General features: G+C 36.8%; 1 protein-coding gene across 2 annotated transcripts in view; it reads right to left on the reverse strand.

Moving 5' to 3' along the window:
* Positions 1–20760, reverse strand: part of TSC22D1 (TSC22 domain family member 1) — a 126368-nt gene that overhangs the window by 21909 nt on the left and 83699 nt on the right. Inside the window, exon 1 of one of the 2 annotated variants that reach the window (XM_073894516.1) lies at positions 16951–17147. The exons of the other annotated variant lie outside the window; for it this stretch is intronic. The gene's annotated coding sequence lies outside the window, so the exon portion shown is untranslated. Of the gene's footprint in view, positions 1–16950; positions 17148–20760 lie in introns of those variants that run through there. 2 annotated transcript variants of the gene reach the window in all.

Here is a 20760-nt window from a genome sequence, read left to right on the forward strand (position 1 = left end):
AATCATGATACACAGTGCATTGAAGAAGTACTACTGTGCACTTAATAGCAATACAGTAATAGGTCTTATATTCCACTTTGTATTTCCCTAGTTTCTTCAAAGATTAGTTTGGGGCACTTTTCACTTCTCAATAAAAACTCAATCTTTTCCCGTGTGTAAGTATAAATAAATGATGCCCTCTGTAGAATCATCAACCTACAAAGTTCAAGCATTAGATAGGCAATGATAGCTTTTTTCTGAGTCTTGCTTTGGACAGTTTCATGAAACCATGAGAATCTTACAGAGAATTTACTTTCTTCTACAACAAAGCTGTTTAAAACTATTTCTGAGTAAATGTGGTGGATAAAACATGCGCATTTTATCTCTGTTTCCACCTACAAACCAATAAGGAGATAGAGAATCCAGTTTAAACACACAAGGGTAGAAAAAATAGGACAGATGTCAGCAGTTTTGGGGGACTGGGAAAAAAAAAAAAGAGGGTTTAATTCATCCAGCTGGAAATTAAGCGTTAAAGGAAGTCCAGAATAGTTGATATGTATTGAAGAACTCAATACTCTAAACCACATGCTTCTCAAAGCACACCATGCAAGTGAGATGAGACTCTGCATGAAACACAGACCTTATCCCACCCCAGTCTTACACAGCTCAACAACTGAGCAAAAGCTAACCATCCTCTAACATAACCAACACTCAGAAAAAAGGAACCTGGAGAAAACGGGCGGAGTGTAGGGAAACAAGGAAACTTTAAAGATCCTACAAGGCATGGATCTAATGATAGCAGGAAGACAACAACAAGACATCAAAAAGAGCTCTTGGAAGCTGAAAAATGGGTGTCATGAGAGCACAGTGAAAATTCACTAGAATAAATGGAAAACAAAGTTAAAGAAATATCTCAGAACTAAAACAAAATACCAAAGAAGGAAAAATAGGAAGGAAAAGAAAGAATAGCAGTTTGGAAGGCCTACATCTGAATGACAGGAATTTAAGAAACAGAACAGAGAATATGGAGGGGAGCGAAGTATCATAAAATAATTCAAGAAAATTTCCTAAAACTACAGACCATGCTTTCCTTTTTTTAATTAAAAGAGCCTATCAAGTACAATTTGTTCTGTTATAAAGCTTGTTCGGAAAACACGAATTTGTTCCAAAACAATTTATATTTGTTAAAGAAGAATTTGAGTATAACACACACTTCAATTTTTGCTTATGCTTAGGTCTTCAAGAAATACAAGGTAGAAGCAGGAAGCTGCACCAGCTGAACCAAGTTGCCTGGAAAAACAAACACACACATACTCAAACGTGTATATCTCAAATGTGTACCAGGTATGTTGGTCCACCACGTTTGTTGTGCTACAAAGATTATGTTTTGCTATTCTTTTGCAAATGTTATTTTTTCTATATAAAAAAGTACTCACTCAACATCCCAAACATGTCTAATATCACTCTGATTCAAAAACACCAGCAGTGCACGCAAAAGAAAAGCTTTTAAGTATTGAGGAGAAGGTAGAACGAGGGTATTTTCGAAGGAAAGAACATATAATTTCTCTAGAGCAAGAGGCATAAAAGAATCCATGCTGTGGACCACCAAAGATAACCCGTGAAAATAAAGGAAACTTCTATAGCTAGAGCAACCTCAAGTGCTGTGAAGTCAGTAAGGACAAGCTCTAAAGAAACAGAAGAAACGGGAACACTTGAGTATATAGACTGAAAAGCAAACAGAAACAAACAAACAGGAACAACCTTCCTCCCAATCAAAGAGAAAGCACTATCTATATACCAAGACTTTAACTGGAAATCTCCAAATCCTGCAGAAGCTGCTTCTTTTACTGCCAGTAGTGGCTGGCTTGGTAGTTTCAAACATCTTTATAATTTCCAAAGACTTCACCTGTCGGGAGAGGCAAAGAGTGCAGCCGAGGGAACTGCAGAATTTCCAGGAATGGTATGGAAGTGAAGTGAAGAAGGAGGCTCTATATTGGGTCAAATTTTCAATTTTGATGACACAGGTTATCTATTTCAAATGTATACATTTGATCTAGGTCTCCCCATGCTGTCTTACATTATTGGTGCACTTGGAAAATTAAGTTTCTGTGGATTTCAAGGTCTCCTTATTTCAAAATAGAGAAAGTTCTAGGATCTACTTTCACTTTTTAAACAGATTAGTAAAGGCTTTGATTATTTCCAAGTCACTATTTCTATCACATTTACCCTCCTAATGTTTCTCACTAAGATACTGGTATCAACAAAAATTCTCCATTTTCTCTTAATGGCAAGATTCTATATGGCCTAAGAGAGGTAAAGCCAAAATGATGCTGGTTTACTCTTTCCATTTTTTTTTTAAAAAGATTTTATTTATTTATTTGAGAGAGAGAGAAATAATGAGAGAGAGAGAGAGAGAATGAGACGGGAGGAGAGGGAGAAGCAGGTTCCCTGCTGAGCAGGGAGCCCGATGCAGGGCTTGATCCCAGAACCCTGGGGTCATGACCTGAGCCGAAGGCAAACGCTTAACTGACTGAGCCACCCAGGTGTCCCAGGCTTACTCCTTCTAATTCCAATTAAAATCTGGCTTCCAAACAACCCTTAAAAGCATCTATGATGTTATTTTGGTCATTTAAGTCTAGATATGTAATTGTAAAGCTCAAAGTCTACTCCCTGCTTAGAACTGACTTTTTAAATGCAATTTTTTTTTGAGGTGGGGAGAGGCAGAGGAGGGAGGGAGAGAGGGAGGGAGAGAGGGGGAGAGAGAGGGAGGGGGAGAGAGAGAGAGAGAGAGAGAGAGAGAGAGAGAGAGAGAGAGAGAGAGAGAGAGAGAATCTCAAGCAGCCTCCACATTCAGCACCAAGCCTGTCCTGGGGCTTGATCTCATGACCCTGAGATCATGACCTGAGCCGAAGTTAACAGCCTGAGCTGCCCAGCGCCCCTTTAAATGCAACTTTAAAGAGTAACAATCTGATTTTGAGCTTTGGAGTTAGACTTTAATTCAAATTTCCAAAAGTTATTTCTTCCTATGTAAAATGAAGAGATAACACAGGCAAAGAACCTGGCGTTTCCCGCAACAATAAGGTGAGCAATTAAGGCTATGTATGGCCTTGTGCTCCGAACTATTTTCGGCTTCAGTCGTAACTGGGTTTAATCAAAAGAGGTCAACACATTTCTCCACTTACTTTTTAAAGTAGAAAATTTCTGGAAAATAGCCTAATATAAACAGTATTGTTATAGATTATATCCAAAGGAAAATGTTTCGGCTTTGAGAATCACCTCATATGACTTGCTTTATTTTCCCCTAACCATACAATAATAATCCTAAGAACAAATCATAATAATCATCCCAAGAACCAATGAAGATTTCATTTTTTTTTTTTTTTGGTAAAAGGGCAACTCCAGTTTTGCTTTAATCTCTGTGATATGTTGACTTAGTTCACAAAGTGATTCCTAGTATTTTTGTTTTATATGTTTAAAGAGAATCCCTTCCTTTTTTCCCTCACCAATTTATTTAATGTCCCAAACTATGTGACGGTCCTGGTAGTAGCCTCCTTCAAAAAAGCTGTTTGTACCATCTTAGTCTCTGTCAAGGAGAAGCTACGGAGGGGAACTCCCCATCAGCTTCTATGTCTTCTTTTCCCGTGACTGTGGTCTGCCTGTTCCTCCAGCAAGAAATCAAGTGATCTCATGCCCAGAACAAGGAAGGGGGAAGACAGTTGTTTTTTCCCACTATAGTGCCACAAATATCTATTGCATACTATTTCACAAGTATTTTGTGCCTGGTACTGGGCTAGTCACTGGGCTCCCTTTGAAGAGTAAAGCACCCCTCTTCTAAAAAGCTGGTAGAAATTTGTAAACAATGTTTTTCCTTAGCAGCAGGAGTGATATAACTCATCATCCAGTTTTACCAGAGCACTAGAAGGGAGAAATGTTTTCAGATAAAAACTGCTTTCTTGTTACAGATTGAAGTTCAAAGAGAAAAATAAAAGGCAAGACAAAACTTTTAAACTGAGTTTAACTAGGAAAATTGAATAACTATGCACCAGGCAATGCACTAAGCACTCTACATATCATCTCGTTTAATAGTCAGCTCACCTCTATTACCATCACATATACAGGTGAGCAAACTGAGACAAGCAAAGTTAATTTAACCACTGCTGTGAAATGACAGACCTGGAATTTGAACTCAGGTCTGTCTGGTTCAAAAAACCAATTTCTTTCCACAGTTCTTAAATTATTTCTTTAGTGACCACCTGTGCAAAGCACTGTGATAGCTCCATAGTCCAGGAAGAGTGGTAGATTTGCAAGCAATAATTAAAGTGCAAAGTAATAAGTGTGATATCTTAGGTGTCACAGGTACCAAAGAGAGCATAGGAGGAGGTAAACAAGTAAAGGGGTTGGGGGTGGGGGTAGTACTGTAGGTGTTGGGTAATCAGGAAAGGTTTCACAAAGGAATTTTCTCCTAAATTAAATCTTTGTGAATAATCTTAAAATCATTAGACCAAAAACAGAAAAAATATTTCAAGGAAAATGAAGAGCATGTCCAAAACAAGCAGAAAGGCAAAGCATCTTTGTGGAAGATCTCCAAAAAGTAGACCTGAAATAATTACAGAATGGTAGAAAATGGAAGCAGAAGTATTCAAAGATCTTCCAAGTACCCAAAATCTTGAAAACACTGCTAAAGAATCTGAAATTTACCCTACAACACATGAGCCCCAGGCAATCAGAATAGATGCTGGTTGTAAACAGCCAATTTTCACCCTACTAGTGTAAACCAGCCAAATATCAACCCTGCCTCTGGGAAATGAGAGCAAACACTGAAGCCATTACTACAGGAGAGTGTTCTGGATTTCAGAAAGGTGATTCCAGATACAGCATGAAGGCTGAAAGGAAGAAGGACAAAAGGAGAGACTAGGAAGAAATTCTGGTAAAGGGTCTTAACCTGTTAAGGCAACTGGGGAGTGATTTTAAAGGAAGCCAAGTTATCAAAATATAATCATTACTTCAAATGATTCTATCACTATAACAAATAAGTATATATATTACACAGAAACCATTATACAATAAAAATAATCCAGACTGGTGACTCCTAGATTGCCAACATACATATACATGACTGTTATTTCAGCAAAATAACAATTACTATCATTTAACTAAGCACATGTTTTGTTCAAGTCATAAAACACCAAACATCTATTTCACATATAAGCATTTTTAAAAAGGTACTGCATAATAGAAAATGTGGCTCTGTAAACTCTACATTATAATGGCCTCCTTTAAATCGCTTTTATAGAAAATGAGAGCAGATTTTGGACAACAAAAGAAAGTAGTAATGATGTATTTCTAGCAAGCCTTCTGAGTCCTTCTCTGTGATCTTATAGCAAATGTTCCAGAAATACTCTGGCCCATACTACTTTTACTTAGATGGGTGATCTCCTCCAACAAATCATTTACAAGCCTGCAAGTGCACTGAGCACAAGTACAACACAAAAATCCAAATAAAATTAAATCTTACACAAAATAAAGATATATATATTATAAGATACAAGATATGAGAAGTTATCCTACTTATGTATTTATATGGGTGTTTAAAGAATATGATATAGACTTTATTTCCACATGAAAAATGAGGATGTAAAGAATTTAGAGAGCGCCCCAAAAGGACAAAAAATAACTTAAGAAGTTCTAAAACTAGACTGGAAGAGAGTAAGGAACGAGGAAAGAAACCAATGCAATATGATGCAATATAATATAATGTCCATTAAGATGGTAAACGAGTCTGGAAATATTTAGAAGCTCTGTTATCTGTGAAAAGCAAAGCTTACATGTAACATATGTAATGTATACAAAGTTAATGTGTAACTATAAACAAGATTTTAGATGTATTTTATATTTGTTAAGAGCTTGAGAAATTAAAAAATAATTGAAATCATGTCACTCTTTTCAATGAAAGAGATCCACTTAATAATTTTAGACCTTCCCCGGACTGATCCTAAAACTAATCATATAAGAACATATTGCAAAAAAAAAAAGAAAAAAAGAAAATATTGCACATAAATTTCCCAAGTGTTTGACCAAAGGGATCAATTTTACTTGACAAAGTAACAAAATGGACTTCGCCATCTGTGTATAAGCCTAAGGAAAGAAGTATAAGTGGATATAAAAACTATATGTGATTTCCTAAAATTACAGAATTTCAGTTTAAAAGTCCAAAAAAATTTATTTGAAAAGTGGTAATGATCTAACATCTATAAACCAAATTCAACTCATCTGACATATTCACAAACTTCTGACATACCTGTATTAATCTTCAGTCTATCCATAGTTCTAGCTAAACTGCAGCTCAGAACTGGTTGCACTTATGACTCTAATTAAAAGTTAAGATGGCTAAACAGCCCACATATAAGAACACTATACACTTTAAGTAAGACATGGGTCAATGAGAATAAATTCAGATTACTGAATTTCATCAGGAAGTTTATAGAAAGAAAACTGTCCTCTCTTCCAAAATGGCCTTCAAAAGATATGTCTAAATCCTTAAATGTGTGGCATTTGATTAGAGGATTTCATGATCCTCTCATGAAAAAAATCGTATTTGCAAATTTATATTCATTTGCTCTTAAGATATAATAACGAAGAAGTTTAAAAGAATGCTTACCTGCAATCCAATCATAGTAATTGTCAGAGAATAATGCCAGAACAGTAGATTAAATCATGAAAGAAAAAAAAATCATCATTTTCTGTACTGCTTACTATACTCATAATTTAGGTATTTTATATGATTGTACATAGCTTACATTTTCATATATTCAAGAATACATTGGCAAATTTGAAATGCTTAGCTATGTACACAGAGTACTCAATGCCTGCTAAGTTGCATTTTAGAAAAAAATAAGTATAACTATGTTATAATCATGTTTAGAAACAAAAGAAACTAGGGAGTTATAGTCAATGAAAAATAACAGAAACTAAGCAACATAGGAAATACTTATATAATGTTAAATGAACAAAAAGATACAGACTATGCATGACCTATGATGACACCTATACACATGAATGCCTATGTGTGTTAGCCAGCCTTAAGGATGGCCCCCAGTGATCCACCTGTCTTGGTTTTTATACCCTTGTAAAGTTCTTCCCCATACCAAATAGTACTGACCTAAGAATAATACTGCACAAATGATGGTGTATGATTTCTAAGACTAAGTCACAAGGATTCTGCCTTACTCTCTCTTTGATCATTCTCTCTGGGAGAAGCCAGCTGCCATGTCATGAAGACCCTCCTGCAGCTCTATGGAGAGTTCCATAGCAGGGGATTTAGGGACATCCTGTCAAGAGCCAGCATCAACTTGCTGACCATGTGAGTGAGCCATCTTAGAAGTGTATTCTCTAGCCCAGTGTCAGGCCTTCAGATGATTGTAGCCCCAGCTGGGATCTTGACTGTAACCTCATGACAAGACCCTGAGCCAGAACCATCCAGCTAAGCCTCTCCCAAGTCCTGACCCTTAGAAATGGAGTAAGATGATGTTTATTGTTGTTTTAAGCCACTCAATTTTAGGATAATTTGTTACAATAAAGAACTAATAGAATATATACTTCAAAAGCCCATGTAATAATGTAAATAATAGTAATAATAATAGTATCAGAATATGACTAAGGAAGGGATCGGGGGTTGTTTCCTCCTTTACTTCCTAAACTTTCTATAAGGTTAGGTCACTTTCATTGTTCCATTTTTTTAAAAAGCATACTTAATGCTTCTATCTCTAGTTGCTCCCACCACTTTCGTTAGACAAATTCTGAGTCATCCATTCATTCAGCAAATGCCTGCTAGGACCACTATTCAGAACAATCCCAGTCCCACCTCGGGGAGCTTATATTCTAGAGGGAAAGAAAGCCTAAGTCAAGTCATGTCACAAACTAGTCTAGAATTACAAATTGTGACATATAGCCCACTCTGCTATAACATGCATGTGTTTCTGGAAGGCAAATTAATTCACGAGTGATTAGTAAATGGAAAAATGATGTCAGGATAACACAAAAGTTGTGTTGATTCATAGGGATTTTTCCTACACAAGAGGAGCCAAAACAGCCAGTGAATTGCAACCTTTAACAAGAAAGGAAAAAGCTCTCAACTCTGTTGCTATAGCAGCAGCAAGAGGCCTTTCATTTGTATTTAACAAAACTTAAAAGTAAGCGCTTCCACCAGGAGTCCCCCCAGCTCTGTGCAGCTTTCAGCTCATGTCAGCTTAGCTCCTCTTGTACCAGCCTCATCACAGTCCCAACTGGCTTGGAGCTCCATTTCCTTCTGCCTTATCTTAGCATCTGCCGCCTCTGCTCTAATTAAAATATTGCTGGCATTTCACTCTACTTTTTGGGCATGTACTTTTATTTTTAATATCTACCATGAGAGCTTCCAGCTATATTAAGCGGGTACCAATTTTTTGTTCGCTTACTGCTCTGGTTACAAAGCTGCCTAAGTATTGAGTGGTTGGCCCCAACTCTGTTTTCTCCATACAGTCTTATTTTTTGCATGCAATTTTGTAAAATGAGGTTTTGAGAAACATACATATCATGGTATAGAAGAAATGCCTGCACTATTTAGGAAAATTTTACAGTTCTAGGACGGCATGTAACATAGGACCTTGACCTAATATGGGAATGGCATATGCAAAGGTCTAAAGCACAAAGACAGGGGTACACAGAGAGCCTACGGAGGGGTACACAGAGAGGCTTACAACAGCTTTCTCTTCATCTGCCTCAAATACTTTGCCAGACTAGGGAGGCTCTATTCACCTCAGATGGCTGAAGCACTCCTTTGTCTGACCTGTGGTGAGGCAGGTGATGAGATTGGGCCTAATTCAGCATTTCTCAGCCCAGACCGAACCTTAGAGTCAAGTGGGAAGCTTTTCACAAATACAGATACTCAGGCTCATCCTGACTTAATTGATCTGAGACCTGAGCATTGGTAGGTTTTAAAAGTTCCCCAGGTGATTTTAATGTGAAGCCAGGGCTAAGAACCACTAAACCAGAGGAAGGCACCAGCAATAGTCAAGGGATTGGAGAATAGGTCTTATAAAGAATTAAAAAACAAAAACAAAAACAAAAAAACCTGAAATTATTTATGCATTTAAAAACTTTGCAATTGTAACTAGTAAATAAGACTGTATATTCATTATCCCCAAGAAAATTTACAGGAATATTTCTGAGGGCACAGGTAGGGCTGGAAATAATCAGAGCTGGAGTGTGAGGTCTAAGACCAAAGGAGCACTAACCTCAGCTTCTGGGAGAGGCAGCATGTGGGGCTGGAACCTAAGAGCTAGGAGCCTCAATTCCACTCGAGGGACAAAGTGGGGAGAAAGGGGGTGGGGGAGGGAGGCTTGGAGGAATTTCCAGAGGGATTTAGGTATGCTATTCAAAAGGAGTTCCTGATTGAGCATGCTGAAATAGTAGCACATACTATTTAAAAACATGGCCATCTTTGGAACAGTAAAATAAAGGATAAAAATGGATAGAGTAGTTTAAACAGTCCTATTATAGGGAGGTAGAAAAGCAGGCTGTAACGAGTTTTCACACTTGGCGATCAGAGTCACAGGAAGGGATATTTTAGAAATACAGATTCCTGAGCCCAATGTCAAAGGTATGGATTGCAATCTCCAGAGGTAGGAAATGATAAATGAATAGCAACAACAGCAGCTACCATTTATTCAGCATTTACAATGTGCCAGGCAATCTTCTATGCACTTTTTGTATTTCATCTGATTTAGTTCCTGGAAGGACCCTAATAGTTAACTGGGACACAGAGGAATGAAGTAGCTTGCCCATGGTAAAGGTTTGATCCAGGTTTCAAACCTGCAGACCTACACACAGTCTGTGCTCTTAACCACGACATTCTGCAGCCTTTAGAACACCCTCCTCCATCCCCAATAAACCAAGTGATTTTGAGGCTACTAGTATTTGAGAACCACTACACCATGATCTTTCAAAGTCACTTTTAGCCATATCATTCTTTGAAATCAGGCTCAAAATCAACAGTATCTTTCATTGTTGAACTTTACATCAAGTAGCATTATCTCTTCTATAATGAAGAGTTTGAAATATGCTAAATGTACAGAAATAGTTTTCCTGTAGAGACGAGCTTATGTCTAAGACTTCTGTCTCTGACAAAAATAGAAATTTTATATAACACATTTTTCTTAAACACACTTAGCAATTTGCTATGTCTTATCAATTCTTCCTTGATAATATCTCTGCCCTTTCTCTCTCTATTCCCACTGCCACCACCCTAACCCAGACCCATATAAGACTTCCAGATTATCACCATATCATCTGGTCAATCTGGCCCCAATCTCTACCCAGCCAGATCCAAACAAATTCATCCTGTATACTGCTTCCAGGCTAATTTCTTAAAATTTTCTTAATTTTCTTGCCTGTCACCCATTCAGTTGAATCCTTTAATGATTACACACTACCTGTAGGATAAAATCCCACTCTTTAGCTTGGCATTCCAAGTCTGTAACTAACTGCCCCTTAACCAACTCTTTCTTTCTTAAAAAAATTCAACTACAGGGCGCCTGGGTGGCTCAGTTGGTTAAGCGACTGCCTTCGGCTCAGGTCATGATCCTGGAGTCCCTGGATCAAGTCCCGCATCGGGCTCCCTGCTCGGTGGGGAGTCTGCTTCTCCCTCTGACCCTCCCCCCTCTCATGTGCTCTCTCTCTCTCTCTCATTCTCGCTCTCTCAAATAAATAAATAAAATCTAAAAAAAAAAAAATCAACTACAATGCATTTTTAACCCAAAATTCCTTCATCAAAACAAGAATTAAATAGATCTTAAAACTACATTTAGAATGAGAAAATACTTAAATTGTGGGCTAATTCTTTAAGTCATTTTAATGAGATTCAAGCTATCTTAGAGTTAAATGTTCAAACTTGGTACCACCTCAGGTGAGCTGCTTGCTAATACTTAAACATTTTGCAGAGCAATGTAAGAGGAGGTTAACACAGCTGAGCTCTTGCACCTGATCTTTCAGCTAATCTCCCAAGTTAACTTAGTTTCAGAGCGTACAATTACAGAAAAACTGCCCTAATGCAACAGGGAGGGTTTAGCCTGTTCTTAAGGCATGAATCTTTTATGTAATCCACAAAAACAGCTTGCAAATTTTGAATAAGATTATTTTTACTTAAAAACATATAGTACCTTGCCAGGAAGAAAATGTATACATTCTAAAATTACAAGTTAGGAAAACTTATCCACGTATTTTAGTCATGAAACTTATACCTCTTCATCTACTATAAATTAAAAAAAAAAAAAAAGTCGTTACTACCAAGGAGAGCCGAGAAGAAAGGATCAAGTGTCTATGCTCTAATAGCCATTGCAGATGGAGCTACTTTATCAGTCATTTCCACGGCTTCTCTGGAGCACTTGTAAGAGGTCTCCAGTTACCCCAGAAGGGCTGAATGAAAGATGAAGGCAAAAACACAGCCCTCCATGAGTTGATGATCACTACAGAGAAAAGAAAAGGGGCAGGCAGGTAGATGAACATTTGCCAGAGCCAGAGAAACACAGGGCTGCTATTGGAGACCACGTACTCTTCCTCTCCCCTTAATCAGTAGAGCTCAACTACTGCTTTCTTAGTGCTTATGTAAGGTCGAATTGATTCGTTCTGATATCTGGTCCATGAATTCTATATATAGTATCTTTTAAAAGATTAAAAAAATATGCAAATAATGAGGGAAAGAAATCCAGAAGAAATCTCTATAGTCCAATTTTTGTAACAGATACACAGAACAACTCTAGACCTGGAAGTATATGGGAGGGGAGAGAAAAGCTGTGGCAAAAAGCAGCATCCAGAAATAAACTGAGAAGTCCAAGAGACTGAAAATTTTACCCAATGCTTATTGTATCACCAATAAAGACACAAACTGCCTTGGAACAGCTCTTCCATGACTAGATCAGAAAAACAGAGTCACCAGCGAAATACACTCATACCTAGACACGTCTTTTGTAATCAATATTATCTCATTCATACAAATTATGCACAATTCAGAGTCTAAAATATTATTATAATAAAGATTTCTTAACGTTGCTACGCAAGTAGTTAAATCAGTTTCTAATGTTCCTCATAACTACAGAATTCTATTCCTCATTGCCTAGAGGGGCCACTGATGAATTTTCAAGGCCTCATAGTTTATTTTCCTTCCCTCCAAAAAAACCTGTCACAAAACCCCCTGGGAGAAGGCAATGTCTGCTTTCATTTGCTATTTAGTTTTGCACAAAACAATCATGTTCTAGCATGCCAGAGCCTGGCACTTGACATGATTCACTTCACTTTAATAGGAAAGAATGTCGATAAGCAAAAGGCAAGCTGACGTCAGGCACAGTTTTTAAGAGCACAAAAATGGAGTCTCTGCTGGGACCAGTCCTCATTCCCTCCACACCACCTTTACCTATCTATCACTCCATCTTAACACAATGCAGTAACTGGTATTCAAATGGCTCACTGATAAAGGCAACTTAGCCTATTCTTCTGCTTACAAACTCAGGAAAGCATGGAATGTAGTTGAGAAAGTTTTCCATCAGAAAAGTTAAAATTTAAAAGTTCTGGTATATAAAATGCTTAACAGTTAATCACATGGAAAACTGATTTTAGATAACCAAGGGTTTGGGGTACATCAAAGCAAAAAGAATCTGCAAAAATACAATCCTGCCACCTTGTGGTACCTATTCAAAAGGACTTCACTACTTCCTATTTTAAAACAAAATATGTTTAAGTATGTTTTAAAACAAAATTAAAAACTTTGATTTTAAAAAATGTGCTTATTTCAAAAAATATCAAAATAATACAGCATTTTAAAATCTTAAATATTGATGTTACTGTTCCCTGAAATTTATAGAAATGTATCAAATTGTTTTTTTTTTTTTAAGATTTTATTTATTTATTTATTTGACAGAGAGAGACACAGTGAGAGAGGGAACACAAGCAGGGGGAGTGGGAGAGGGAGAAGCAGGCTTCCCGCCGAGCAGGGAGCCCGATGTGGGGCTCGATCCCAGGACCCTGGGACTATGACCTGAGCCGAAGACAGACGCTTAATGACTGAGCCACCCAGGCGCCCCACAAATTGTCTATGTTTAACTTAAAGAAATTGTTTCTAAGGTCAAAACTAAATTCTCTCTTAAAACAAAGTGTAAAAATGCAACTGTGAGCACTTGGAACACTCAGTAAATTTTTTGTATCAATTATGGATCACTTTTCTTTCTGTAGTTAAATAACCATCATGTTATATAAATGGAACTGCAAAATTTTTACTGCCCACGACATAGCATTGCTTGATCAACTTTAAACTATGAAGTAGGAGTACATGTAAATTTCTCTTGAACCTTTACTACATATATTTTATAATTCTTGAACTGTTCAGACTCAACAAATGTAAATAAAGAATGAAGTTTCTTAACATGTTGACATAAATAAGGTTAGTTTTAAAATAGTAAATAAAAATGTAGGATCACTGGCATTTTCAGAGCACCATCTATAACAATTCCTTTCAGAAAACTAAGTCTCTTTTGACGTATAAAGAATTGGAAGTTTATTCTGTGAAAATTTGAACACAAATTACAAAAAAACCATGATAACAGTAACATGAGATTGAATCATATGAAATTCTATTTATGTAGGTCAAAAACTGTTGAATCTTGAGAACTTCCTATAAATCTGTGCTTTGTACTTTACCTAATCTATCGTATTTAATAATCCTCCTGTTAACCTTGTGAGGGAGGTACTCATTATTCCCAACTTATCAATAAGGTCATTGAGGCTTAGAGGACAAATAACCTGTACTAAGTAGCAGAGCCTGCCTGCCTGAGTTTCTAACTACCATATCCAAAAGAACAGAGATTTATATATTAAAAGAGAATAGCTACTAAAATGTTTCTGAAAAGATAATCAGATCTTTTGGCCAAATTATTTTTCTGTTAACCATGACTTTAAGCAGCATTTATATTGTTAAAACTTTCAAGAAAGAGGAAAGGGCAACTACTGCCATTTTTGTGATCTAACATATCATTTGAATTTACTTCTTTGAAAAGTGCTGGTTATCTCTTATCTCACAACCTTCTCTTTTCTCGTATAAAGCAGCATTTTTAACGTGCATGCTGGTATTAATCCCTCAGATACTCATAACCATTAGCATATCTGATGTCTCTCACTTCTCATCCATTCATCCATTTAAAATATACCACTTTTTGCCCTTAGCTAGCAAAAACATAAAAATTCATAATCTTTACCCTCAAAATTTTATATTTTAGTAGGAGAGACGCAAAGAGACAATCTAACTGCTAAGTATTTCAAGACAAGTATGTAGAGAGTATAACAGAATTTGGGAATAAAGGTAGCTAACTTTACTTCGAGGTACCTATTTTTGTCCATTCTTTCCATCTTCAAAATCATTCCCCAGGGAAGCTCCACATTTAGTTGTGCAGCATTGCTAATAATTGTTTACAGTAAAAAGTCTCGTACTACACAGAGTTGAGACTGGCATTAATAAAAGAAGGTACAAAACAAAAAGTTTATCAAGGATGATGAAACTATCAACTGTTAAGCAAATAAATATTTCCACCATCTTTTATCTTTTCTGTCCACAAGTCCAAATAATACACTAAGTGGTTATAGGAGAAACAAGGATATTGGCATTACCTATAACTTCCATAAGTAAACTCAGAAAAAGAAAAAATTAAAGAAAACTCAAGAAACAAAGATTTTAAGTTCATTTGTTTTAAATTCGATTGTTGTAACAAATCACCACCTTTTAAAGCCCTATCACAGCCCTTCCTTTACTCCATTTCCCCTTTTAGCTTTCTTGATAAAATGAACAGCTTTTCTTAATTTTCTCCCTACATGTCCCTAAAATTGGACATAAATTTCTCTAGATAACCTTCCTGACTTGGACCGTGTCTATGATCAGATTTTAAATTGCCAATAAAACATGTTATCAGTTCTATTAAAGAGATTTCTAGTTAAATCTTTAATGAGTATATATTGTTTTATGATGAAAATTATTTCTGCTAATTCATCTGACAAATACTGAGCATACTTTAAATATGCTAAATATATAATCAAAAAAATAAACTCAGGAGCTGAAAAACTGGGACCTATTCTCACTAGTTATATGCTTCCTTAAGTAACTACCTCTTGAGCTCAATGTCTTTGCTTGTAAAATAAGGATAAAAACATTTGCCTTGCCTCCCTCACAAGTTATTCCAAGGATCCAAATGAGACAATACATGTAACGGCACTTTTAGAGTATTAAGTTACTTCTAAAGCCAAACTTCAGGGAGGCAAGTCATCACAAAATAGGTAGGCAAATAAGATGGCTTAATGCTAAAATTGAGGTGAAATGTATCCTACATATCCAACATTTTTTTTTAATATTTTAATTTATTTGACAGAGAGAGACACAGTGAGAGACGGAACACAAGCAGGGGGAGTGGGAGAGGGAGAAGCAGGCTTCCCACTGAGCAGGAAGCCCGATGCGGGGCTCGATCCCAGGACCCTGGGATCATGACCTGAGCAGAAGGCAGACGTTTAATCAACTGAGCCACCCAGGCGCCCCTATCCAAAATATTTTCAATTAACCAGTCATTTCAGTGGGATATTTATTTGTGAATCATAAGCTCTATTTGGTTTAACTAAAGTGTGTCTTTTTAAAATCATCACAAGCCAGCCCTAAAAAAAATTACATCTTAAAATAACCCCTCACTGTCTACTTGTCAACAACTAAAATCTAAATTTCATTTTTTTTAAAAAAACAATCTTTCCATCTGCATATTGTTTTAAAAATAAATATTATTTGACCATTAGTAATCAGATATTAAATGATTTCTTAGTCCACTTAGTGCTCCATGTGACAACCTCATTAGAAAGTATGCAAACATTTCAGGAACCTATTAATCAAAATAAATTAGAATTAATAAGTTAATTAATTTTTCACAAAAATAACTGGAAAAATTTGCCATCCTATGCAAGAGTTAATTTAGGCAAAAAGCTTATTTCATTTATGAGAAGCAGAAAATTTCCCATTTGCAATTTCAGCTCTAATGAATATCTTTTCTTCAAACTGTTAATATTTGTGAATCTACAGATTTAATTATAAAAGACTTAAAAGTTTATTTGTCCATTATCCTTTTGATTCACTTCCCTTTAAATAAGATGAACTTTAATCTATGTCTTTTCATAGTAAGCTAACTGCAAAATTCCTGTATTTTCTCTAATTTTAAGCCAGTTAACAACTCATTTTGAAATTTAAATGGTTTTAAAAATGTAATTTTAAGTTAGTTCTTAATTTGAAAAATTAATACCAATTCCTCTTAAGTATTTTACATTGACGTAAACTATAGGAGTGAATGGTACTTTGTCCAAATTCAAATCCGTTTAAGTTATAGAAACAGTGGATAAAAACACCACACACAAACAGTATGTGGATATATACACATATAGATATGTGTATACATACATATATATACCTATATACATACTAAACATTAAGCTAGAATTTGCCAGCTCTAAAAAGCATTCACAAAAATTTCGAACATTTCACAAGAACCACGCAACTGCTGCTTCACATATAAATTTTGAAAACATCCTGAAGTACAGCTCACATCATTCTCACGCATGAAGAAATGAAGGTTAATATTTTGGGCAAGAAAAGCTCCGTATACAATTCTGAAACATCTACAATGTTAGGTCAACTCACAAGGGCTTCACCTAAGGGATGAAACAGGTTACAGAGCTGCTACACAGCTAAATTTTTAAAAAATCACCAACTAAAACAGAACTCCATACAACTCATCTCAGTCAACACCCGAAGGCGGGGGGGGAATTCCTCCCTTCACAAACCCCACAAAATCTTCCAAGCGGTTTTAAAAACAGCTTTTATAAGGTCCCAACTAGGAAGGAAAAACAAAAATGACGGAACCGAACCTAATTTCAGCCTCCGGGACCGGGGGACTGAGGCGCCAACTGTCTTTGAAGGGAATAAACACCGTTTAGGGGGCCGGCGGGGCCGTTCCTTCCGTGAGGACTCGAACTACAGGGCAGTCCTCACAGCAGGTCTGTCACTAGGCTACAGAAGAGGTTTCCAGATACGCACAGCACCGTCGCTCTCCCGGCGCCTCTCTTCGCCCTCGGGCCAACTGACACTCCTGCGGACCCAGCGCGGCGGGAAGGAGTCCCAAGGTTCCAGGGCCCCTCAAGGCAGTTTCTACTTAAAGGGGCAGTGACCCAATTTATTTATGGTCGACTCACTGCCTTCTGAAAGGACAAAAATACTATCTATAGAGTGATTCACTAGGTTTCTAGGACTTAAAAGGGCGTAGGAGGTTTTTTTCTTCAGGTTTTCTTAGCATGTAACAAATCGATAGCATATAGCCTCTTACTGATCATTTCACCTTGATCCAAAAGTCAGAAGTATCTACAGGGGATTTTTCAACTTTTGAAAGATGTTTGTATGTGGGAGGGGGGAAAAAAAACAACAATGAGGATTCGGGAATGGAAGGAAGAAGACTTGAGGAAAAGAAAGGATAAAGGAAGGGATGAAGATAGGAAAGGTGGGGAGAGGATGGGGAAGTGAGGAAGGCTGGAAAACCTCAAACAGAAAAGCAAAGCAAAACCGAAGCAAGCAGGTATCAAGGTCTCCGAGAGAAGTGGAGAAACTAGCCGCCAAACAGCTTTTCTATCCCCAAAAGGCCTCATAGTACTTCCTGCAATTTGTGTCAAGGATACTCTCCTCTGGTCCTACAATTTACTGGAGTAGAGGTGGGAAACACACAGTTCTCCATTTGTTTTCCTCCTAAACAGTCTGCAATGCTACCGCAGAAGGTAGAAAAAGGCTGATAAAATCAACCAAAGTAAAAGGAACTAACATCGGTAAAAGCAAAATGATAAAAATTATGAAACAAAAAATGTATATAAGTAAATGCACAAGTTGGACCTTTTTAAAACTAGATTAAACTTTAGAAAATAAAGGAAAATGTGTGATAGAAAAATATAATACAAGAGTCAACATCACAGAAAGACATCTTTTCTGAGATTAAAAATGAGCAATAACAAATATATACATATCAAAACTTCAGGATACAAACAAAGTAACACTTAGGGAAAATGAACAGTCTTGAGCAATCGAATAAAGACTAAAGAATAGCAGGATAAGGCTTTATCAAGAAAATTGGGGGGCTCCCCAGGGAAGGAAGCCAAAATACAGGAAAAGAGGTAATAAAAATAACAGCAAACACTATTAAAATAGAAAATAAACATGTGTTAGGTCAACAAAGCCAAATATTGGCTCTGGGAAAAAGACTATAAAAATAAACCACTAAACCTCCAGTATGATTAATTATGAAAAAAGAGAAGGCAGAAAGAAGCAATTATCAGGAATGAAAAAGGAATATAACCATAATTAAAGAGATACAGATTAAATGGACAAATTGTTAGAAAAATACAATTTACTAAAACAGACTGATAAAACCTAGGAAATCTGAATAGTCCTATATTTCCATTAATACAATTAAATCAATGGTGAAAAGTCTTTTCACAGATAAAACTCCCAGACTCAGCTTCACCAGTGAACCCTAGGAATGGTTCAGTGACCCAGCCCGGCTGGCCTCCACAAGGGCTCAGGGAAGGATCAGCAACACAAACCACCGAAAGTGGAGCTGCCCAGTGAACATGTAGAACCTCAGTGGGTGGCCAGATGAGAAGTAAATTAAAACTAATACCATGTGGCTGACACCAGGTAGCTGCAGGAACCCATGTGAGAATACTCTTCTGGACTCCCAAAAAATACTTAGACGAGGGACTGAAGCCATACACTAGCAGGTGGAGGCAACTGCCACACCTGTATTATGCAGTCATTAAAACTAATATTCTAGGTGCCTGGGTGGCTCAGTCAGTTAAGCATCTGCCTTCAGCTCAGGTCATGATCTCAGGGTCCTGGGATGAAGCCCCGTGTCGGAATCCCTGCTCAGTGAGGAGTCTGTTTCTCCCTCTCCCTCTGCCCCTCCTCCCCGCTTGTGCTTTCTCTCTCTCACTTGTTCTCTCTCTCAAGTAAATAAATAAAATCTTAAAAAAAACATACACACTAATATTCTAATAAAAAATATTTAAGTCATAGGGATATGGAGTTTCTAAAATTAATTGAAATGTGATTGTTGACAGAATATATATATTAGGTATTTTTTTAAGATTTTATTTATTTATTTGAGAGAAAGAATGAGAGAGAGAGACACATGAGAAGGAGGAGGGTCAGAGGGAGAAGCAGACTCCCCACTGAGCAGGGAGCCCGATGCGGGACTCGATCCTGGGACTCCAGGATCATGACCTGAGCCGAAGGCAGTCGCTTAACCCACTGAGCCACCCAGGCGCCCTGTATATTAAATATTTTTGCTCAAAGTCCATTCAACTTTGTACTTTAACAGTTATGTAACTATAGATATAGAACTCATGTAATTTATTTCCAAGAATATAAGAACAGAAAAAAATACATTAGAATTATAAGAGTAGTTAATTCTCAGTCAAAAAATAGAAATTATTCATAATTTGCTGTACGCTTAGAATAATAAAATGGTTCTCCTCCTTTTATCATCTAATAAATCATGCCAATATACAAAAACAGGAATAATGTACTCTATTTTATAGAAAGTGGTAAAGAATATTCATAAACTGTATGATCTGACCCTTGGATTACGAAAAATAAATGTCTTACACTTGAAGTTAATCTTTATTTTTAAAATCAGAGTTAATTATGAGTCAAATGTTATGATTTTATGATTTATCTATATGTAATAATTAGAATTTATATTTGAATTAAATAATATATTTAACAGGAAAATACAACCACTGCAAAAAAATAAGAATTCATTATTTTTTTTTAAATGCAAAGCCTTCTAAAGACCAGTGCTTAGTAGAACTGAATTATCCATGTGATTACAGGTAAGACAGCCTGACTCCCTTATTACACTGGATGTATGGCAACAGGGAACATGTGTGCTTTTTTCACTGTTGTATCCCTAGGGCCTAACACCCTACCTGGAAGTCAGATGTGTTTAAAAAAGAGAGAAAAGAGTAAACCATGGAGAATATAGCAAGTATTTTATTCTTATTTTAAAATAAAGTCCTTATGTAAAAGGTAAAATAATTTTACTAGATCCCTTGTGAAAGCTAGGACAAAACTTAAAATTTGAACTACTGTCCAGGGGCAGAAAGGATTAGGAGATATTTCTTGAGGTTGAGTTTCCATACCAAACATTCTACTTTTAAGGAGTTTTTGTATTTGCTGTTGTTGTTGTTTGTTTTACATAGATTGTATGTTTGCTCAGGGAAGCTTTAGTGTGTTAACAAGCGATGGAGATTAGAAGGGGCTAAAGCCCATGCCCTCATTCCCTTGCACTAACAGTAGTCAAACTCAGAACTCCGAAGCCATCGAGAAGACTCAGATGGAGGCACCCAACCCTCAGCATATGGGTGAGGTGCCTGGAATGTGAAGAGAACCTATAGAGTAAAAGGAAGGTATGGCAAATGATAGACTCTAGAGGAACACCAACATTTAGGAGGACTGGGAAGAAAACACAAACCCTAACTGAGACCAAAAAGGAGAAGGTCCAGAGAGAGAACTAGGGAGTGAATGGTGCGCCTTTCACTGGAGTCAAGGGAAGAGAATGGACGAAGTTAACGGGCACTGTGCCCAAGACAGAGGTCAAAGGAGATCAGCTCTGAAAAGTGATTCAGACTTGAGAC

Source organism: Callorhinus ursinus, unplaced genomic scaffold (assembly GCF_003265705.2).
Source record: "Callorhinus ursinus isolate GAN/ISIS: 27379988/994484 unplaced genomic scaffold, GSC_fseal_2.0 scaffold7, whole genome shotgun sequence".
Classification (NCBI taxonomy): domain Eukaryota; kingdom Metazoa; phylum Chordata; class Mammalia; order Carnivora; family Otariidae; genus Callorhinus; species Callorhinus ursinus.